This window comes from Camelus dromedarius, chromosome 2 (assembly GCF_036321535.1).
Source record: "Camelus dromedarius isolate mCamDro1 chromosome 2, mCamDro1.pat, whole genome shotgun sequence".
NCBI lineage: Eukaryota > Metazoa > Chordata > Mammalia > Artiodactyla > Camelidae > Camelus > Camelus dromedarius.
Genome location: NC_087437.1, coordinates 95,815,993 through 95,835,325, shown reverse-complemented (window position 1 = coordinate 95,835,325; position 19,333 = coordinate 95,815,993). Strand labels below are relative to the sequence as shown.

General features: G+C 36.3%; 1 long non-coding RNA gene across 2 annotated transcripts in view; it reads right to left on the bottom strand.

Moving 5' to 3' along the window:
- The window catches only part of LOC105087774 (uncharacterized), a 697,491-nt gene that overhangs the window by 289,556 nt on the left and 388,602 nt on the right, over nt 1-19,333 (bottom strand). For both annotated transcript variants that reach the window (XR_004138757.2, XR_837041.3), the window contains exon 3: nt 10,261-10,307. This is a non-coding gene — a long non-coding RNA (uncharacterized LOC105087774). The remainder of the gene's footprint in view (nt 1-10,260; nt 10,308-19,333) is intronic.

Below are 19,333 nucleotides of genomic sequence, written 5' to 3'. Positions count from 1 at the left end.
GACTAGAGGAAAATGAACAAAGGGTTCTTGTGGTTTATTAGAGAAAAACATATTTAAAAGATCTCAAAAGCAAGAGGGAGTTTTCACATTTGAAGTATAATAGGGATTGAAAAACAAAACCTCTGTGATATTCACAGATTGTCCAAGGATTTGTATCTGTTTTAATCCCAGGACAAGGCAAATTTTAAGATTCACAATCAAGAGTTTCTTGGGTATTATAAATCATAAAGTTTATTATTATTCCTATTTTGTCTTTGCTACCCATATTTGCATCATAACTATGCACCTTACAAAGATACCTATTTTCAGAAAAACAGACGCTGGTGGAACTGGTTATTTTTAAAAGTACTTCATGTTCTGGAGAGGTGCTATGACTTGCTCTCAATTCACGTGAAGAAAGAACACGTGTGTGGAAAAGTGTTTGCTCTCTGTTCTGAAATAAGTTGTTAGACGCTACATGTTGTAACTCCTGACAGGGACAAAGCGCTGAAGGAAACTTGCAAGGACTTAGGTCATAACTCAAATAGGGATCCTTGCGTTATGCTCTGAGACTGTAAGGTTACAGTAGGCTCACATGAGCAATCCTATCTGTTGTCACAAATCAATGAATAATGCTTTTGTTAATTGTTTGTTGAGTCTTACTTTTGGTTGCACCCGGAACTTCAGCTTTGGAATGATTCTGAGACAGAAAACAGCACCACACTCTCCTTAGGTCATAACTGCTTTCAAACCAGATCTCTGGAGCATTATTTATATATAAGTAGGCATTACTTATTAGCCTCATTAGCAATGAAGTAATCATATATGTCATCCAAAGTTAAACATGATATGCTTTTGGCTTTTTGTCAGTTTGAGATGAGTTGAGAAATCTTGGCATTTATCTAAAATGTTTTGCATGCTATAAGATATTGTATTTTTCTTTGTACTACACTCCCTTATGTCCACAGGCACAATAAATGGACTCTTCTGGAACAGAATATATGAAAATAGAAGAGGAGTAGACTAAGGGATTATCAAAGAGGATTGCATAAAATGGGTTAGGTGGATTGATGCCCACCTTAACATTTAATTTTGTTTCAGGAAGTCTTAAGTGGGTACGAACTGGTCAGCATATTTAAGTCTAAAAGAGGAAAGCCTACTATGACATGACCAGATAAGCAAAATGGTAAGAGCTGGTTATCAAAAGAGGTAAAGACAAAGAAGTAGCAAGACTGGATGGAAGATGTATCTCTAGCAACACTGTACTGGGAAGAGTTGCCTTGCTCCAATTATTCAATGATATTTGTCAAATACCAGCCATTTGCAAAGCACTGTACTAGGTACTAATGCCTTAAACTTCAGGTTATAAGGAGGGGGAAAGAAAGCCATTATTAAACACTTGTTTATACCCATCATTTAACTTGACAGCAACCATACAAGGTGAATATTGACATTCTCTTTCGCCATAGGTTCAGAGAAATTAGATAATTTGCTGTAGATCAGACCCCTACATAAAACAATCCATTTGGGACTTGTGATTTGAGTAAGTTCTCCAAATATCCACACAATTTATCAACGAAGCAAATGCACAAATATTATATAAAAGAACCAACCTTTGTATCCAAAATTTAATAGCACCTTGTTTTTTTCAGCCACAGATGGATTTGTGCATCGAATGATGCAAAGATAAAAATATTATGTAATATTGAGTATGTTCACTGTTTTGTATTTCCATTTTTATGGTAAATGTGAAATTCATGGTAGGAACAACAGATCATATATGCAAATTCATAAATGTGTTCATTGATTCCACAAAGGAATTCACTATCTAACTTAAGCCCCATTGTGTTTGAAGCTTTATCCACCCACTACTAGGATGTTTGGAAAATTTCAGAGATAGCTAAGTTATCTTGGCCATAGAATGAACTTTCTCAAGACTTTCCCTGGGATTGATGTTAAACCGTTCAGCTTTGAGTAAGGAAGTAAGAAGATTTATGCAAATAGTACTGAGTCAGGTAGAAGAGGGACATCTGCCTCTAAATCATGAAATCGTTCTGTTCCATGGGTCTAAAGCTGGCCTGTGCTCTGGATGTAACTTGTCTCATTTAACATTTGGTCACATGCCAATCCCTGTTGGCAACTGGCTGAGGGTGAACCAGTTCCTGGTAGGGACTGTCACAACTCGGACTGCCTTCCCATGTCATTCTGGACAATGGGAAACTCAGGGGGATTGCCTTTGGCCATCTTGTGTCTAGATATGCCACAACACCTGCCTTCATTTGTTCAGGCTGCTGTAAGAAAATACCATAAACTGGATGTCTTCTAAACAGAAATTTGTTTCTCACAGTTCTGTAGGCTGGAAGTCCAACATCAGGGTGACTGCATGGTGAGAGCCCTCTTCCAGTTGCAAACCACTGACTTGTCATTAAGCCCTCACATGGTAGAAAGAACTAGGGAGCTTGGCCTGTCACTCAACTCCCAAAGACCCCACGTCCTCAATATCATCATCTTGAGGGTGAGATTTTAACATATAAATTTGGAGGAGATACAGACACTCAGACCATAGCAACACCCATCCTGTTCTGTAGCTAAAACACCAGGACAACATGTGGGACTTTGCTCAGAAGCTTGATATCTACTTCGTCTCCATCTAGGAAATGGGACATAGATTCTCCTAAGTTTCTGGTCCCCCAATTTAAGGAAGATACTATGTACCTTTATATTCCCCTTCAGACTTAACCTGTGGGTAAAGGTGGCTGTAGGGGAGGGGAGGTAGGATGTCTTCTTCTCTGTATAGAATATTCTGCTTCACCCCTTCCCCAAACATAAGCTATTTTGTATCCTATGGGGAAGGAGGGAGACATGCTGGCCATCGCTGACCCAGGTCCTTTGAGCTTAAAGGGTAGAATCTGCCACCTCTGATCTCTTGTCTATTCTGACAACTCCATCCCCAGGCTCACAGCAATGGTGCCTCTAAAAACAAAATCAAAGAGGCAAAAGTCATAGGGTCAAAGGGATTGTTTGAGAGAAGAAATAAATACCTGGAATCAAATTATATTTCTACCATAGTTTGTCTCTAGAAACTAAATGATTATACTCAATCAGTAAGGCAGATATTAATGAATTTTAAACACAATTTTAAACTGGGGTTACTTTATCCAGGCACCTGGATAGAAAAAGAAATATTCGGTCAGTCACCCAGATGTTTCCAGATATTTAGTACTGTATATACAATAAAAATGCCTGCATCTGTTTCCATTCTGGGGGCTATTTGAGGGACTGTGTATACCAATTATACAGAATAGGTTATTTTAAATTTTGAAACCAGTGTAGAAATTAACAGTATTCTTAAAGAAATCAGTAGGAAAAAATAACAACTGTGAGAAATTTTTAAAAAATAGAGAGAGAAACTTATTTTTCTCTTCTGCAATTCATTCTACCTGAGGGAATGGCTAGCTGCATTTTTAACTTGGCTGTGATATTTGATTTAATATGTTAATTTTATAAAGACAAATTAGATGCTGGAGCTTCTCCTATGAATTGAAACTACTTCTGCATGTTTAAGTTCTTGTGATTATTTTAGGTGTAAGAATCAGAAAATGTCCAAAAATACACAAATTTTCTATTCACTTGTTTCATTTTTATTAAATTGGATTCTCCAAAAATGCCTGATACTACATCAGCCTCAAATAGGTCACATATCAGAGAAAGTCAATAATGCCTTGATGATCTAATCGTTTACATCCTAAAATTTCTGCAAACTTCTTGTGTAGTAAATATTTTGACAAACACACATATTTTTGGTTTTATGAAAACTGCAATCTTCTTAGGGGGCAGAGTATTTTTCAAGGCAAAAAGTGGTTTATGTCATAATCAATTACTCAGCTACAGCTTTAAAATGGTTATTTATAAATTGCTTAACAGGGTTGCCTTGTTTAATGATTATTTTCATTATTTATTAGGTTAATGTTGTAAACACAGTATTGATCCAAAGGGCAATGCTTTTCATAAAATATGTCTACCCATAAAATGGAGCAATAAAAGTTGAAATATAAAAACTCCTAGATTTCATAATCCCTTTAGAAACATGTGTAAACTTGGGTATTTCTGAGTTATAGACATGAAGGACAACTTAAATATTAGAGGCACATATTGTCAAATAGTCATCATTAGGGGCAATTATCCTATTGAACATGTTTTAATTCTGCACTTCAGCAAAATACTTTCGTTTAGAACATTCTGTTTAATTAAATATTTTTATTTATGCAAAGGATATATTGAATTACAACATTTGAAATTACTTTGCCCCACACTCTTAACTGTGTGAATGCTGAGACTCAGAGACTGAAAATCTTGCCTAAAGCATCATAATGTGTAATTAATTTAAGATTTTTCCCCTCTATACACATCCTGTTATTCCTAACCACACACAATTTGATGAAATTTTTAACTTTTTTTAAATTTTAATGGTAAGTTATTACAATATTTCTCTTCCTTCAAGTAGTTTCATTCTAACATAATTTGTTTACAAATCACTGTAAAAGTATTATAATAAATACATATGCATTTATCTGGTCTCTGAGGGATTCCAAATCCTTATAAAATTTGAATCATATTGAAAATGTCTCTTGCATAGACTTTGTTCTTTCTTTTCCCACTGTTAACTTAGTGCCGATCCTCTTAATTTCATGTCTACATACTGCAGTAGTCACCTAACTGGTCTCTCTCTCCAATCAATACTGCACACTACTTCTAGAGTTATGGCCATTTCCCTGCTGTAAAACATTCACTTCTTAGTGCTTGGAATAAATGACCAATTACTTAGCCTACGTATAAAGTTCCCCATCAGAGGACCGCAACCTATATTTCAACCTCCTCCCTCTACCTCCCCGCTCACATGCAGCTATCTATTTGCAATTCCTCATGTTTGCCTGGTATGTTCCTCCAATTCTATCAGTCTTGCATCAAGATTTCTCTTTCATCTCAAATGATCTAACAGGTTCAGAATTCAGACTTCTTCTCACCTTCCTACAAACCAGTCACAGATATCACTGTTCAGCATTCGTCTTCTCTCCTGTACTGTCACAAGGTTCTTTAAACGTCAGTCATCGCACACATGACAAGTCTTCTACTAAGTCTGTTCATGTACAGCTGTCTCCTTTCCTAGAATAATGACACGCAGAGGCAAGAGAAAAATTCTACTTTGTTTCTGTTAGTCTATTGTGTCTTCAACAATAAGCATATGTCAATTAAATTGGTTTTGTCAGGCAGTTAGATAGGAATGGGCACCAGGCAAGGGGAGTGGACGGGGGTGGGGTAACAATCAAGAAGACAGTGGTACACCTGTGCTCAAAATAAGCGGCTTCAAAGAATTTTACTTTCTTTAAATGACTACCAACAACAACAAAAATGGCTAGAACGAGACACTGCGAATGTGCAGTAGAGAGAAGGACCCAATCTAACAAAACTCAGTGCTCGTTATAATGTAATGAGCACTGAGGTTTAGCACCCCCATCACCATGGGGTTTTCATCATAGGTAAGAACATGTGCAAAGGAGACAGGCATAACAAAGCACTCAAGGGGTGTGAGCCATCAATTAATCACGAAAACGCCCCTAAGCCAGAATATAAGACAGAAAAAACAAAGGAGGGTGGGACCATTATGCCTTCTTAGGTCAGCCTGCCTTCAGTTCTTGAAGATCAACTTTGCTAACTTTTGCTTTACTAATAAAACCCTTTGTTTACCCAATGCTCTCATCTCCTGTCTAAATTTTTATCTTTTGGGTAAGACAAAAACCAATACTTCTCCCCTCCTTGGGGTAACAGTTTGACTGAAAACTTGGGTGACTTTTAAATAAGTTACATTATGTATATTTTTGCCTCCTTAAAATGCTACAATGTATAATTAATTTTTTTAGATGATTCAGGGAAAAATTCACTGACATCATTGTATTCACTGTACATTGTATAAATGTAATGGGAACCACTAAGGCATGTCAAGTTCTGTGTCTCTAGAGTAACTGGCTACAATCTGCAGAAATTTGATTCAGAAAGTTCTGTATCCTCTGACTCTTTCCGCCAGCAGCCTTATTTTAATCAATTGCTTGCAGGTAAGCCTGAAGGTGTCTCTCTCTCCTACAGAATAAACATCAAGGTCTTTGTAGCAGCAGTTTGTTTATGAGAATTACTGCCCTTTCTGGCTGATGGATGTTCCTGAAATGCTGTATATATTGGCGCCAGAGAATTAAATGTTTTCTCCATGAGAAATAAAAAACAACTTGTTAAAGTACAGGCAAGAAAAGTTGAAAGTTGGCTTTTGATAGTCCCATTTCTCACTGGGATGGATGCTCTTATTTTCAGAGTGCAGTGGAGACTGGACCAAGGGCTAGTGTTCCCAGGAGTGAGAGATAATTATATCACAGCACAACCCATTCCCTCACGCCCCTTTATGTGCACAGAAATCGAGTGGATCTTCTTTCTGGTGGTCGACACCCTCAGCCCAGTAGCCTCACTGTTACTGAAACAGATATTATTTCACTGCTGTTTGTTGGTTGAAAGGTTATGGGGCATTAGGTCACCGGAGCCCTCAAGGGAGGTAAAACAGAGCCAGGGTGAAAACGCAATGCCAGCTGAGGGAATGGTGATTTGATTTCCTATGGGAATTTCCAACTTCGTTCCATGCCTCTGCATCCTGCCCTCCCCAAAGTTATAACTTCTGGATTCAATAATAGCCACTGTTCATTTCTTTTTGGCTTTCCCTGTACTGTTCCAAGAAGCTCGGTGTTTCCAAGCGGATGTCTCTTTCTCCTAAGAAAGTTACGAGATGTACTGATTTCATCTGAGCTGAGTAGGGCAACAGTATTTTTGCTTTAGGCTTTTGGGTTTTCCTACACAATTTGTATTTAAGACCTCTTTTCAGAATTTTCCTCATGAACAAAACTTATTCCGGGATTTTTTGGGAGCCTGTGAAGCATATGCACAGAGGGAAAGAGGGGAGCCCGTTTTTTCTCCTCCTACATTTCCTGCTGGCGCTCAGCTCGGGCTTGGCTGCCAGAAGGAAATGTTTTTCAGAGCAGTTTGTATATGGTCACTGCTTTGAGGTCAGCTACTGCCTCTCTGCTGCTTTGAAGAAATGCTTTCTGTGTAAATGATTACAAGCCCAGAATTCTAGAATTTTGTTCTGGTTCCGCTTTCATTGGCAGCACATAGAGAACTTAAATAAGTCACTAATAGTCAAGTTTCAGTTTCCTTCTTTGTCAAGTGGAGATGATCTCTGGCCCCAGGACATTAATGTAAAAATCAACTGAGACTGGGAAAGAAAAACATGGAAATCTCTAACACCCCAAATATAATAATGAGATAATTTATGTGACCGTACTTTGTAAACTCTAAAGGGACATATAAGAGTAATTGTGCTTTTTGATGAAAACTGCTCCCTGAGAGTCCCAAGGACACAGACTAACCATCAAGGCCAGAAAGAGCAATGCTGCACGTTTAACTGCTACCTCTCCGTCCTTGCTCTGCTACACTCCCGTCCTGCCTGCCCTTCCAGAAGGCTTCCTCCTTGTCATGGCTCAGCCAGTTTTGTGTCTGCAGCCATAAAAATCAAGCCTCTTATACCTTACACGCCAATACTTCGATTCAGGAAATGCAGGACCATTCCTGGAAGCGCATGCTAAATATTTTTACTGCCCTCATTCTCTGGGACTCAGAAGCCCTCATGTCATTTGGAGGGATGTGTTTCAGAAAGAAAGTGGTTACTGAAAGCTCACATGGCACATAGGTAAGTGAGGGGAAGAAAAACATCACCTTCCTATAGCTCCCTGGTTGGAGTACCCATTCTTTTTTTTTTTTTTTTTTTTTCTTTTGGAAAATTACATTGTGAAAAAATCTGTGAAGGCTTGATGTTCATCTTGCCCTTTCTGTCTAAAAAAGCTTCGTGGGTATGGGGAGCCTGATACTGTCCTGGCAAATTTTCACCTGAAGTGATATGGCTGACTCCCTGCCACGGAGCAGTGCTAAGGCAATGCCAACAGATCAAACAAATAAAAACTTTGTCATAGGGAAGAACAAATGAGACTCCATATTAGATCTGTTCCTTTAGCCCTAACCCTGGGCTCCGTTTCCTGTGCTTAGTCACGCTGGTTCTGCACCTTCTGTAAGAGAATGTTGCCTATGGCCTGAAATACACAGAATGCCCATCCTCAAGGGTCTGATCTTAAGGTATAACACTTAAGGGTATGACCCTTAAGGTATAACATTTTTCCATTCATATAGAGACAAGAAGTTGCAGAACAGAGGATACCATTTGTCTTGTTGGAGGTTTACTGGAACATCGTGATGGCTGCAAGAACAAAGGATTCCCACACCAAGAAGTTTGCAACAACCAACCACACCCTCTTTCCTTTTAGTATAAAAGGAGCCTGAATTCTGACTTGAGGAAGATGGCTCTCCAGGACATTAGTCTGCTGGCCTTCTGAATAAAGTTGTTATTCCTTGCCCCAACACCTCATCTCATGATGTATTGGCCTGGCATGTGACCAGCACAATGAATTTGGACTCAGTAACACTTTGAGGTGGATACTGTCTCATCTGTTTCCCAATCTTACATCAAAATTGTTGTTTATACCAGGCAAGTCCCAAGAACATGCATCTGATTTTCTTTTGTTGTATTTTGTTTTAATATACCTTATTTTTAAAGAGCAGTTTTAGGTTCACAGGAAAACTGAGCAGAAGATAAAGAGATTTCCCAGCTATCCACTGCCTCCACACATTGCCAGTCCCTCCTTTATCAACATCCTCCACCAGAAAGGTACATTTGTCACAACTGATGGGTTTACACTGACATTTCATTATCACCTAAATTCCATAGTTCACATTGGGGCTCACTCTTGGTGTTGTACATTCTATGGGTTTTGACAAATGTATAATGATACATACCTACCATTAGAGTATCACACAGCATAGTTTCACTGCCCTAAAAATATCTGTGCTCGGCCCACTCATCCCTTCCTCCCTCCTAACCCATGGAAACCACTGATCTTTTTACTGTCTCTATAGTTTTTTTTTCCTTTTCCAGAATATAGTTTCTTTTCCAGTTATATAGTTGGAATCATGCAGCATGTAGCCTTTTCAGACTGGATTCTTACTTAGTAATATGTACTTAAGATTTTATCTTGTCTTTTCATGGCTTGATAAATCATTTCTTATCAGTGCTGAATAATATTTCATTGTCTGGATGAAGCACAGTTTATTTAACCATTCACCTACTAAAGAACATCTTGGTTGCTTCTAAATTTTGGAAATTGTGAAATTATACTTATGCCATTTTGTTAATTGCTTTCTGGTTGTTTTTGTAGTCCTTCTTTGTTTCTCTGCTCTTCTCTTGCTCTCTTCCCTTGTGATTTAATGACTATCTTTAGTGTAATGTTTGGATTCCTCTCAATTTTTTTCAGTATCTATTATAGGTTTTGGACTGTGGTTACTATAGGGTTTATATATAGAGTGACTGCTATATTTTAAATTGATAATCTCTTAAGCTAGAACACATTCTAACAGCTACATTTTTACTCCCTCAACACATTTTATGTTTTTAACATCATATTAAACATCTCTTTATTTTGTGTATCCCTTATTGTAGATAAAGATGATTTTACTATGTTTGTCTTTCTCCCCGCTACTAGTTCTGCAAGTGCTTGATTTACTACCTTTACTATATGTTTATATTTACCTGACATACCTTTAGCAAGATTGACAATTAAAGAAAAGGACTCAAATAAATAAAATAAGAAATGAAAGAAGAGACATTACAACTGACACCACAGAAATACAAAGGATCATAAGAGACTATCATAGACAATTACACACCAATAAATTGAACAACTTAGAAGAAATGGATAAATTCCTAGAAATATATAACCTACAAAGGCTGAATCATAAAAAAATTTAAAAATCTGAACAAATTATTAATAAGTAAATTGAATCAATAATCAAAAAACTCTCAACAAACGAAAGTCCAAAACTAGATGACTTCACTGATGAATTCTACCAAACTTTTAGACAAAGAATTGACACCAAGTCTTCTCAAACTTTTCCAAAAATAACAGAAGAGGAGCAAACAACTTCAAATTCATTTCACCAGGTCAGCATTATCCAGATACTAAAACCAGACAAGGAAACCACAAGAAAAAAATTACAGGTCAATATTCATGATGAACATAGATGCAGATATCTTCAACAAATTATTAAAAAAATTGACTTAATATAAAAAGAATCACTTACCATAATCAAGTAGGATTTATTCCAGAGATGCAAGAATTGTTCAGCATCTATAAAAACAAACATCATATTCACAAAATGAACACATACGAATGGCCAATAGGCACATGAAAAAATGTTAATTATTGCTAATTATCAGAGAAATGCTAATCAAAACTAAAATGAGGTTATCACCTCACATCAGTCAAAATGGCCATCATTCAAAAGTCCACAAACAATCAACGCTGGAGAGGGCGTGTAGAAAAGGGAACCCTCCTACACTGCTGGTGGGAATGCAGTTTGGTGCAGCCATTGTGGAAAACAGTATGGGGACTCCTCAAAAGACTGAAAATAGACTTACCATATGATCCAGCAATCCCACCCCTGGGCATAAATCCAGAGGGAACCTTAATTCAAAAAGATACCTGCACCCCAATGTTCATAGCAGCACTATTTACAATAGTCAAGACATGGAAACAACCTAAATGCCCATCAACAGATGACTGGATAAAGAAGTTATGGTATATTTATACAATGGAATATTACTCAGTCATAAAAAATAATAAAATGATGCCATTTGCAGCAACATGGATGGCCCTGGAGAATGTCATTCTAAGTGAAGTAAGCCAGAAAGAGAAAGAAAAATACCATATGATATCACTCATATGTGGAATCTAAAAAAAAAAAAAAAAGATAAATGAACTTATTTATTAAAAAGAAACAGACTCACAGACATAGAAAACAGAAACAGACTCACAGATAAAGAAAACAAACTTAGGGTTACCGAGGGGAAGGAGTTGGGAAGGAATAAATTGGGAGTTCAAGATTTGCAGATACTGACTGGTATATATAAAATAGATAAACAAGTTTATACTGTATAGTACAGGGAATTATATTTGATATCTTGTAGTAGCTCATGGTGAAAAAGAATATGAAAATGAATATATGTGTTTTCATGTATGATTGAAGCATTGTGCTGTACACCAGAAATTGACACAACATTGTAAACTGACTACACTTCAATTAAAAAAAGGTAAAAAAAAAAAATTAAAAATGTAAATTAAAAAAACCTTCAGTTTCCTAATTCTTCCAAGGCCTTGTATTCATTTTGTATCAATAATGTTGTATTCTTTTTGTAAAGAGAGGCTCCCAAGGTATATAAATTCAGGCTCTAAAAGACCTGGATCCATCACCCCTGGCCTAGGTGTTTACAACTCTCACTTAAAATGCACAGAGAATGTGTGTGCTAGAAAAGGCTGTTGCCTGTTGGTAATACTTCTGTCCACTGAGAAAGTGTTGTAATGAGTAGTGGTGTAAACTCTAATAATGTTTTTTGGCTAGAATATAAAATTTATTTTAAAACTAGAATAAATAATAATTAAACATGAAAAGGAGATGTTTTAAAATATATTTCAAATGCAATGTCCCCAACATTTCTTTTAAAATAGAAACTTGGAATAGACAATGTCTAATTTAATACAGTCTACTGGGTGAGCTCCACATAGCAGTGTCCTTTTTCTCTAATAAAATCCACTGTCTTACTCGCAATCGCCTTCAGTTGACATCTATGCATCCAACAACCTAAGATTATTTTTATGATATTAAAATTGTGTTTATTTTAAAAAAATTTTTAAATTTATTTTTGGAGGAGGTACTGGGGATTGAACCCATGACCTCGTGCATGCTAAGCATGCACTCTACCACTGAGCTATACTCTCCCCCAAAATTTTCTTTATTTTTAAGTGGACTTTAATATGTACATCTGAGAAACTGTTGATAAATACAGATTTCTTTCATAATTCAGAAAAATACAGTTATAGCCATCTTCTCTGAAGACAAAAACTTAAATCTGGATCTATTCAGTAAGATGATTTTTAAATTAATTCTTTCCATATATTCTTTCGGTGGTATATAAACACAGTTCTCTCTCTTCTCACTAAGCTTTGAGTTTAAAAGATGAGTATTTAACACTTAAGGCAACAATAATAATCATTTCATTTCTTCAGTTCCATTAAGATGACAAAAATGTTATCAAGCAGAATATACATGCCCTTCAGAGTGCTTGCTATTTCTGGCCTAATTTATTTTTTAATTAGAAAGTCTATCAGTTAGTCATATCAATGGAATAATTTCTAGCCCAAGTTAAATACTTATTAATCTGATAAATCCAGTAAGTAACCTTGGAAACATTGTCATGTGTATTTATTCCATTTTATTTTAAAATACTCGGAAATGTATTCTAGTCTAGGCAGAAAACATACTTGAGGTTTTAAAACAAAATACACTAACTTTTCCAAATTTAACTCAAATGTTTTTATGTAGTCTCTTAAAATATGTTACATTTTCACCTAAAAAAATGGGTTGACAGCCAGATCTTTGTTTCTAACACCGTTTTCCAACTAAAGAGGAAATGGCTGATTCTACGCCTGGGGTTGGAAATACATAGAATGTGTCCAGAGCATCTTATAGTGCCAGGAAGTAAGGAAGTGCTCAAAACATACACACAGTCACAGAAGCAAGCTGAAAAGATACCACCTGTGCCACAAAGCCTCTTCATTACAGAGCCTGCAGGTTCCCTACGTGACACCAGGAGTGGCTAAAGAATCTTTCGCACACATGCACGGCACACATGCACGCTCACACACAATAGCAGCACATCAAAGGAAAAGAGCAACCAACCAAGAGAGCACCCAAGGGCCAAAGCTGAAATGATGCCAGCAACACAGAAGTAGTCTTATATGATAAGCCATCACATAAAATATCTGTCTCCATACTGGTGTAAATATATACATAAATACATGGGGAAGAATAGATAAATCTCCCTTATAGGAGAATCCCCAGTTATTTATGTACATATTCCACCCTCAGGAAGGAGGAATGTAACTCCCTGTTCATGGAGTGTGAGCTGAACATAGTGACTTAACTCTAAAAAGAACGTCCTGGAAAGAGAGGGAAGGGGGAGTAACTAACATTACAGCAGAGAAACCTGACACCACCACCTCGGTCAGGTGATCAAAATTAATTTCAAAAATAACTTATGTTGACAGTATGTATCTTTGATACGTTGTGATGAGAATGGCATCTTACCTCTGTGGTGTTCCTCCCCAAGGTAGTTCTTTAATAAATATTTCACAAAAATCTCAAATTCTATTTTAAATAGAGCTGTCACTTTCTATTTCTCTTCTCTTCTACCTCCTCATCTTTATGTAGTTTACAGTTTATTTCACAGCAGCATGTTCAAATTGCAAAAAGATAATCTATATAAATTAGATTAAATAAGATCAAAGATTTGAGATTGATATAATGTTGGGTAGAAAGTAATAGCTCCTGAAAATAGGAATATTGAGTGAAAGAAACGTAAAGGGATGTAAGACAAAGCAAGAAAGAAACAAAATGTCTAAGGTACAGTGTTATTTGTTATTCTATATGCATTATATCATATTATAATTCATAATTAATATATGGTGGTCAAATGGCCCATAATATATACAAAATTACTCAATTCCATTAGACATCATGGAATTGCCAACAATTAAAAAATGTGATACCAGTATTCATCCCCCAGAATAGCAAAACGAAAAAGTCAGACAAAACCAACTCTTGGTAAGGTCATGAAACAACTGTGACTCCCCTATAATGCTACTGGGGAGGGGTAGGTATAAATTGCACCAACCATTTGGAAACCTTTTTTTTTTTTTGCCAAAATCTACTAATGGTAAAGATATGCATACCTTATGACTGAGTAATTTCACTCCTAGAAATACACCAATCAGAAAGGTAAACAAGAGTTCACTAAAGGACAAGTTCTAGGGTGTTCATAGCCATACTATTAGTAACCAAAACCTGGAAACCCCCCAAGAGCAGAACAAACAAATACATTGTGGTATTTGCATAAGATGGAATATTGTGCAATGATAATTAACTATCACAGTACACAAAATAAAGGTGCATTTTACAAACAAGTTGAAAAGAAGATCCACACACAAAATTATATACCATATGATTCCACTTACAAAAAGTACAAAAGCAGGTGAAACTAATTTATGTTATTAGAAGACATCAGAATAATTAAAATCTATTATCATTTTTGGTGGCCCAGGTGGAGGGGTAGATTAAGAGAATCAGGCTTACAAAGACAAAGTAACAGACCTGATATTCAAACAACTGTTTGCTCATAAAACCTGTGTCCTTAATCATGAAATGTAGTAGGATGTAGGATGAAGGGCAGCTTCTGAGAGCAGGTTTAAGAGTAAATTCAATATGTGAAAACTCAGGAGCTTTATACTTATAAGGTGTCTTCTTTTCTTTCTTCATGTCTACGATTTAACAACAACAACAACAAAACTGTTGTCAAGCCACCTGGCTTGAGTGACAGTCTTCTGTCTCATCATATGATTACATATACATTCAGATTATTTTTTCCCAACTTCCACTTATTTTTGCACCTCATCGTGAATTTGTTAGGTTAATCAATACAACCCTAGGCATGAAGAGAAAAATTTTACATGAATAAATGTATAATAATGATCATAATTTCAAAATATATTTTTATATTTACTCTGCCAAATCTCTCACTCTATAACTTGTTTCCCACATATACACCACTTACCAATTTAGAATTATCTTTTATGAGGATATAGACAAAAATCAGACATTTTCCAGGTTGTTTTTAGATCTTTAATACATGAATATAAGTCCCTGTTTGAAAGTTAAAGATCTATTACACATGTCTGTAACCGCAGCCTTTTTAACAAAAACCCCAAGAAACAACATCACAAAGTAATTGACTACAGGGGTAGCACTAAGAAAAGGTGATAAGCATGCTAACAAAACACTTCTATGTTTCAGCTAAATATTGCTCATCAACTTGAATTCTACTTCTTGGACTTAATAACTTAAAGCGTTTCATAGTAATAAATGTAATAACCAAATACCAAAGAATAAAGAAGCACGAAAATTAGAGTGACCACAGGACTTCCTAGGTATACATAGCAGGTTAAGAGTTTATCGGTGAATCTTAGGCAGTCAAACATCAATAATGCTTTACTCCCTGCTTAGCAGGTAACAGACACTGTGCTAAATACTTCATAAACATTATCTTATTTAAATCTTACAAACCTTTGTGATAATCTATTAGGACATTTTTTTGTTAGGGGAAGGAGGTAGATTAAGACAGTAAGGCTCACAAAGATAAGTGACAGACTTCTGACCTGGTATTTATATACGTTTTTTGCTTGTAAAAGCTAGGTCCTACTCAGCGAATTTATCCACTGATGATATTCATTTCCTTCAAAAAAGTAGTGGTCAATATGAACAAAACAGAAATGTTTCATGTCTTCGTGAAATATGAATTCTAATGAGATTACTGTTTTTGGACACCTAATAAGTATGAACCTAAGACTGAACAATAGACTAATGAGTACTGTCTAAATTGAGGTGGTTTTTTCTTTTGATATAAACAAGTAGATATTTACTAGCCTGGAAACATACTTGCCATATCTGTTATTCTTAAATATAGTTATGCTGGTAATCATCAATTAAAAATGAACATTGCCTATTTCTGTGATTGTTGTTTGCTACAATAAACAAAAGAATGTAAAAATCACTTCAAAGCTTACCCTTCAGATATACCTATCGTGACTATGTTGGCGGACGTTCCTTCAGACACATTCCAATGACTCTACTAATACACTTCCATATTTTTAATGGTGCTACATAGTCCATTATATTGACACATTTTTTTTTTCTTTTTTTGAGGAGGGCAGGGGGGTGCTCCTATAAACAAGTCTGCAACATAAACATCGCTGTGAGGTTTTATGCAATCACCTCCCTAGCGCCACGTTTTATTATCCTTAGCGCAGTGCATAGAAAACAGTAGCATCGTAGCTCCAAGAAAAATACAGTAACAACTTCTCACCTCTCTAAGCTGACTACAGACCTCCTAGGGGCCTTGCCCTGGCAGCCTGTGGTTCCCTGCAGGACTGGCCCTGAATGCCCTGCTCAGGAATTCCATAGACAGGTCTCAGCAAATGCAATCACATCAGTTGGCCTGCATGTATCCACTATTACCTGGACCATGCCTGAGAAAAAGCCATCGGTCTTTTTGAGAGCACCTATGGGCAATCCTTTTTAACTATATATTCAAAAAAACTAACCACATGTTCACATTCCAAACTAGTGGCCTAAAGTCATCTCTTGTTTTACAACCTTTTTTTAACTTAAGGCTAAAGAATTCATCTAACGTATGGGACAGCCTAGTAACAAAGGGGAAAAAAATCTCAGAAAATTGTGGATGAAAGGGGATCTCAGAACTCCCAGAAAAAATATTTTCTCAGAATCCCTACCAAATATCCACTGTGTAGGTAGCTGTGATGATTAACTGACGTGATAAAATTCTTAGCTCCATGTCTGATGTAATGAAATCAATAAATGTTAACTATTACTACTACATTTTCTCAGCTTCTCCATATATTTCCTTTACCTGCTTCCTTTAACTGAAAATTGTGCTCTCAGGAATTTCCCTGGCTGCCTGTGTGTTTTCTTCCCTTAAAGTCTTGTCATTTCGACTGCCAAAAAATACTGTTTATCCATTTCTTAACCAAATTCATCCCAACATCCCAATATTCCAATTCAAACATCAAGTATCTCACATGTGAATTACTCTAATGACTCCTCTCTGGTCTCCCTACATCTACTCGAATTCCCTTTTAATTCTGCTATCTATGGAGAGGCATAATGATGTCTTCAAATGCATGTCTGACCAGGTATATTTATTGCTTAACTCTGCTCAGTGACTTCCCTTTGCTATAGGGTGAAGTACATATCTTTACCATGGCCCTTCTCTTATCATCTCTCCTTCAGCCATCCTGGCCTTCCGTTAGGTCCTCCAGGGCTCCAGGGACCTTCTCTTGACAGCCTAGAAAATGCCATTATCTGTCTCTGGAAACCCCACCTCCCAAATGGATCTCTCTCCCCACCATGCCTTTTATGTTTCAAATTTAAGTGTGGAGGATTTTTTTGGTCCCCATTCCCACCTTCTAATTAGGCCAAGATTCTTGCCATCAATTTTTTCTTCTGTGTTTGTTTTGCCTTGTATCAGATTTCCAGGCTCCCATCTCTGAGTTCCATCAGTGTTAGACCCACATCTCCCTTCCTGCGTGCCTCCCCACCTAGTTCAGTTCAGGGCAAACAGCAAATGCTCAAAACTACCCACCTGAAGAATAAATAAAAGTTGAAAAAGTTAGATATTTGGAAGTCAAAGCAACTTATTTATGTATTGGTATTGTATCAGTTTCTTCAGAATGGTCTATGGTGAAAACAATATTTATATATTTACAAAAGCTGGAATAACTTAATACTAAAACAACCCATCATCTGTTATATAAACGCCTATCATTATTAGCACATAAGAGAAAAGGTAATTTTAAGAAAACTGAACATTTGTCTACTCCAAAATGCTGTATGCTCATTTCAACATAAATGGGATGGGATATTTCTAATGAAAAAGAATACGAAAAGGAATATATGTATGTATATGTATGACTGAAGCATTATGCTGTACACCAGAAATTAGCACATTGTAAACTGACTATACTTCAATTAAAAAAAAAAATCTCTATAACCCACAATAAAATACCTTATGTATTTGTCTGAAGATTAAGGCAAATTAAATATGTACGTATGTGTGTGTGTGTGTATATATATGTGTGTGTATATATATAAATGAAGTTGTATCAGATTGCTGGGGTTGCCATAACAAAATATTGTAGACTGAGTAAGTTAAACAAGAGAAATTAATTTTCTCACAGTTCTGGAGGCTGGAAATCCAAGATTAAGGTTTTGGCAAATTGGATTTCTCCTGCGGCCTCTCTCCTTGGCTTGCAGACAGCTGCTTTCTCACTATGTCCTTATGGGACCTTTTCGCTGTGCAGTCAAGTGTCTGGTGTCTCTTCCTCTCCTTTATAAGGACACCAGTTATACTGAATTAGGGCCCCATCCTTATGACCTCATTTAGCCTTAATTATCTTTTTAAAGGTCTTATCTCCAAATATACTCACATCGGTGGTTACAGCTTCAACATATGAAGTTGGGGGAGACACAATTCAGTCTGTAACAGAAGCCCAAATTCTCTTAACTCAGATTATTACCACTAATAGAAAAAAATCCACCTGAGTAGCAAAAGAGTGCTGTTGGTTTACGAGTACGCTATTGACGCCTGTCATGTTTATAAGACCCAGCAGAATTCATTTTTTGTGGTTGTGCAATGATAATGACAAACTCCCCTCATTACTATTGTACCTGGGTTTTTGAGAACATAAATTTATTTTTTCAAGAAACTCAGCAGATCAATGCTGTAAATTATTATTACTGTTCCTATGTGCAGACCACCCCCTAGGGCCAAAGAAACTGTGTGTCATTTTTTTTTTTCTTCCTGTCATCCTCTTTTGACCCTTGGAGCTCAGCTGTCCTCTAGGGTTTACAGTGTGAAAGCTGACAAAGTAACATATGTTAGAGCTAAGTTTAACAGTGTGGCTGCCATTCACTGCCTGTAAAACACAAACATTTCTAGTTAAAATTAAAGACACATTTTTATGTAAAATTTTTACAGTGATTTCATATTTTTAAAAATTAAATATATTTCTTTATTAACTGCTGCTTTCACATCTCCTGATAACTAGACTGTACATCACATCAAAATTTAATGGTTATTTATTTACTTAGTGAAATATTACTCTTTAGAATAACAGATTTCTATCCCTACAGCCATATTTTATATTCCCCTAGTGTTTTCCCAGTTGAATTTCCAATCCTCACTCCTAGACATCTTAACCTTAATCATGTTCATTTCCGTTCTGTGCTCTGAATACAAATAGCTCATTTTGCAACACAAGCATATAAATAATTTCATCTTTTTCTTCTTCTTACCAAACAAGTTCTTATTTTGCAAATCCACCTTCCACCTATAACCCTGGTTTAGATTCCTTTTCTACATGATCATTAAGCAGTTGTGAACATACGTATTATGTTTTAGCCTCTGTAACAACACCTCTTCTACGTCTTTAAAGAAAGAAATCTCCCCTAACTTAGGAATAATTAT